Source organism: Octopus bimaculoides, chromosome 10, assembly GCF_001194135.2.
Source record: "Octopus bimaculoides isolate UCB-OBI-ISO-001 chromosome 10, ASM119413v2, whole genome shotgun sequence".
Lineage (NCBI taxonomy): Eukaryota > Metazoa > Mollusca > Cephalopoda > Octopoda > Octopodidae > Octopus > Octopus bimaculoides.
Window position 1 is genome coordinate 91016387 of NC_068990.1, and position 5550 is coordinate 91021936.

The window sequence follows — 5550 nt, forward strand, 5'->3', positions numbered from 1 at the left end:
TGCACGTATGTATGCACGTATGTATGTACGTATGTATGTATGTATGCATGTGCGTGTATGTTTGTGTGTATGTGTGTGTATGTGTGTGTGTATGTTTGTGTGTGTGTGTGTGTGTTTGTGTGTGTGCGTGTCAAATAAAATAAGATCAAAGCTACGGCAGTTTGATATCCCTAGGACAATGATAAATAGAAAGGTTTTCCTACAGCTGTTTCAGGGAAATAGATTGTTGCGTTGACGCCCCCAAGCGAAGAAGTAGGATCGCCCAAGACATATAAATAGAGGTAATCTGGCCGTGATAGAGGAGTTGAGTGACTGTTGAGTAGCTCTTGGGCAGCAGTTAAGTAGAGATCATCCGAAGGTGTTAGATAGCAGTAGCTTCAGACATAACATAAATGACATCCCATCACCAGAGACAAGTTAAAAGAACTTCAATCGAAGGAATTAGTAGAGTTCATTTTTTTCAAACTGCCTTGGCCTTGTTATCTTATTCTATTTAACATATACACGCTCACACACGACCTGCCTTAAACTCCTCGCTCATGCGATTATTGAACTGGGAGCTTAACAGCGGTCCTTCCGTAGCACTTACATACTCTTACCTGCCTTTCCACTTCTACATACGCCAGCTTAATTTAATTCGTCCTTAGTCGAAAGACACCTGTTGTTAATGTCCTGGATCTCGGCTGCCATTTCTGAAATACTTACAAGTAGTTCCTATGTGGACGAGGCATAACCAAGGGATTCTATTAATAAAATCAATGGATTTCACCAGTTCCTTTTATGTCCTCTTCATGAAATTATGGGATGTCAGTGACGTCATTTCCGGTCAATTTAATTTCATTTTCTAACGCCTTCAGCTTCATGTCAACCCCGACCTTCACTTAAACATTACGCTTTGTTCTTCATTTGTTTTTTTTTTTGTTTTTTTTTTTATAATTCAACGGTTGAGGTGGTTGGCACCTTCTTACTTGTCATTTCCCTCTTAATGTTCTGACAGAAGTAAAATGAAAAAGAGAAAAATTAACATTATTTTATTTATCTATTTATTTGTTATTTTTCTTTTCTTTTTAAACACCACGGGGCCCCCAACAATCGTTTAGACAAGATCTGGTGTGAGTTAAATAAAACAGATGTTATTGACAAGGAATGTGTCACAAGCAGATCATAAGACCCCGCTGGTTCGTAAAATACTAGCACTACTACTACTACTACTACGACGGCGACGAAAATAATGACAGTTACAACAACAACAATAATAACAGCAACAACAATAATAGTAATAATTACTATTATTATGTCAAATTTTGGTACAAGGCCAGTAATTTTAGGGGAAAGAAGCAAGTGGATTACACCGTACCCCAGTACATGACAGGTACTCTACTCTTTATCGAACCGGAGGAATGAAAGGTAGAGTTGACCCTGGCGGGATTTGAACACAGAATGTAAAACACCAGAAGAAATAATTCTATGCTTTTTGTCCGATGCTATAACGATTCTGCCAGCTCACCACCTTGACAACAACGATCCTTTCTTCTATAGGCACCGGCCTGAAATTTTAGGGTAGAGAATTAATCGATTAGATCGATCTCCAGTGTGCAACTGGTATTTATTTCGGTACTTTTTGGTTATCTCACCCCCATTAAAAAATTGGGTTATCTCCCCCAATTAAAAAAAAAATTGTTTAATCCTCAATAAAACAAAAACAAAACTGAAAAAATTAATAAACATGAAAATTGAAATGATTAATAAGCATAAAATCTGAAAAAATTATGAAAACTGAAAAAATTAATAAACATGAAAACAGAAAAAATATATACATGAAAATTGAAAAAAATTAATAAACATGAAAACTGAAAAAATAAATATAAACATGAAAACTGAAAAATTTATGAACTGAAAATTAATAAACTGAATAAATTAATAAACTGGAAAAATTAATAAAATTAATAAATAATAAACTGAAAAAACAAATAAATAATTGATAAAAGTTAATAAAATTAATAAACTGAAAAAATTAATGAAAATTAATTAAATATCTTATTGAATTTAGTAACATTTTTATAACAAATCATACCATGAGGAGACCAAACGTCAACGATGTGTCGAAGTATTGAATCAAAAGGATCTAATACTTTTTTAATTCAATCTCTTGTCGCCACATAAACTCCATTTTTTAGGGGTGAGATAAACAAATAGTAGTAAATTACTATTTTTAAAACTCACAACGAGAGATATTCAGCAGCAGTTCTTGTTCGAAAATATAAGGACACAGATCGTGTCGTACAGCCAGCTGGGGACGATGTCTCCTGGGGCTAAATTACAGCAATATTCGTCCTAAACCAGGACTACCATGTTATGTTGGCAAAAAATCTTTACTCCAACCAAAATGTACCTTTATTTCATCGACCCCGAGGGGATGAAAGGTAAAGCCGACCTCGGCAAAATTTGAATCCAAAACGTAGAGACGGACGAAATGCCGCTAAACGTTTTGTTCGGCGTGCTAACGAATCCGCCAGTTCGTCGCCTTAAATAAAATAGATTGATAATAAAATTCAAAACTCATTGGAAAAGTAAAAGTTTATTCACAAGGAACGCTTAACATATGGCTCTGTGGTATTTGGATTGGAGAGCGGCAAAACTATATTTCTTAGTTGTAAATACGGGAATCCTATTAAAAAAAAAAAATAACACATATTACGCACAAAGTTTGACACCCAAGAATTTGGAGACCCCTACCAAAGAGATGATAGGGGCTCTTGAACATTCAGGGAGCAATGTACGAAGGCAGTCGTTAGTTTTACCTTCTATTTTTCTAACTCTTTACTACGTAACCTTTGTTAGTTATGATAAAAAGAAGACTTACATACCGATTACATCTGCCGTATCAAACTTCTCACATGAAACTGGTTTAGAGATCGAACTGCTACAGTATGAGCGTGAAGCAGCTGCAACAACTGAGATTATATAGGTCAAGCATTGTGAATACTAACAGAATATAGGTCAACTGTTGCGAACAATCACATGTCTTTTGTAAGTTAGTATTGTCTCGAGTCCTAAGACTCATAAGTGGCTCCTCCATATATAAATATAAAGCTATCTCTGTCCTGGATGTACAAATCATGCCTTAGTGGCCGGGCGACACAGTATTTGCAATAAGGCTATTGCCTCTACATAAAATGAAAAGAATATCCACGACTCCTCGATGCTATTACCATTACGCCATATGGCGTAGTGGTTAAGAGCGCTGGCTACTAACCCCAAGATTCCGAGTTCGATTCCAGGCAGTGACCTGAATAACAACAACAACAATAATAATAATAATAATAATACTTTATCTTGCCTGTCCAAAACAACAATATCCGGCCTGTTATGCATACACTTCACAGATGCTTTGATGGTAACGTTCCACCAGTGTTCATTGTGCTGATATTTGTGTTCATATTCAATAATAAGGATTCTCTATATTTATTCCAGGACTGTCTTTTGTCCGGAGTGGTATTGTATATTGTTTTTGCGACATCATCATCTCGCATAGGGAGGTATTACCTTTATGGCATTTTTAGGCAATTGCTAATTACATATGTGATGTCTTCCACGGAAATACGACATAATCAACCGTGATCTACATTTTAGATTGCATCTTATATATGTATGTATGTATGTATGTATGTATGTATGTATGAATGTATGTATGTATGCCCTGTCTCCTCGGTTATTTTGTCACTGGTTCAAGAAGTCAGAGACGAGACTGTAAAGTTACTGATCCGACATCGTTCTTCCTCGAACTTCTTCCAACTTCAAACAGACGGCGGGCCTGTTGTTACGGCGGCTGGGGCGTCACGTGTGCCTACGAAATCGAAATAACACAATTTCCGTTGTTTCACCGCAGTACGGAAGTTGTACTATTGCTAGGAGCAGTTATGAATCTCCCGTTGCTTACGCGGCTGCATCTTCCGTTCTTGTCGTGTCTTAGAGTGCAATCTAAATCATCTTCGAAAACGAAAGACGGGAAACTATTACTATAAAATAAAAGCGGTATTAGATAACGATAGTATTGTTAATTCAGGGCGCAAGGCCGCGAGCTGGTAGAGTCGTTAGCCCGCCGGGCAAAATACTTGCTTTACGGCATACGCAAAATGCTTAGCGGTATCTCGTCCGTTCTGAGTTCCAATTCTGCTGAGGAACTTTGTCTTTCATCCTTTCAAGACCGATAGTGTAAAGTACCAGTAAAGTATGGATGAAATCAATCAGCGGAACTCTTCTAAAAGATTGCTGGCCTTGTACCTAAATTAGAAGGACTTATTATTTCAGGGCGTGACTATTCTGTTAGACACGAGTCCCGGTCTCAGCTACCTACGGCTAACTACACCTAATGAGAGCCCAAAATTTCGGGCCCTGTGCCTAGAGTAGAAAAGAGTTGTTAGCACGCTGGACGAAATGCTTAGCGGTGTTTCGTCTGTCTTTACGTTCTGTGTTCAAATTTCGCCGAGGTCGACTTTTGCGTTTTATCTCAATTTGTGAACGAAACAGAGCAGATATCCGCTGTTTGAACTCGAACCAAATACCTATCGCTTTCCTGAGTGTGTGTAGCACCGAATACCTCACATTTAGCTTGCTTCTACTGCAGTTTCCATAAAAGCATCTAAAAGTGTCTGTTTTACGTACACTGTTGAATTCTAAAGCATAACTACTCTCTCTGCTTCATAGGTAATTAGCTCAGACACTTAAAACTGCCTGGCGTCAGGTATCTGTCACGGCAAGTTACACACCAAAAAAAAAAAACGCAAATGCCCACACATACGCCCACATACACACCTGTACACACACACAGATCGAGAACCCGAATGTAGAGTGAGGTACGAGCAAATAAAAGTTTTTATCGTCCATATATTTGCAGAAGACAGTAGACTTCAATGAGATACTTTTGCGATTCGTTCGCTTAAAACCCTTGCAACAGAACAAAACAGATTCAGCGTATCACAAAATTCATTCCACCTCGCTGACGACTGCATTCTTGCGTGAAACCCTAAGATCCCACGTTGTGTGAAGAAATGTTTCTGCTTATATCATCATTTTTCGGATCTATGTTTAACTACGTATATTGAGCCTCTACTACTTAGAATAAAGAGCTCGACGTAAAGATCTGAATGTTAATATCTTTAATCTTTATTCGCGAGTCTAACGAAATGTATTCTGTTGAACCCACGGCTTGGCATTAGACATCTTTAAACCGACATCTAGACATATGTACACTTGTCAATAAATTTATACATTCAGATATGTATACATATTAATATATACTCGCATATAAACACAAACATGCGCACATATACATAAGCACACACATGCATGTGTGTGTGCGTGTATGCATGATATATATATATATATATATTCACACACACATGTATCCACGCATACATACAGAACCAACAAAAATACACACATACACCCACTCATACATACACATGCATACGCGAACTTAGACACATTCAAACTTTCAAATATACACACAAACATACTTACACACACACACACACACACACACACACA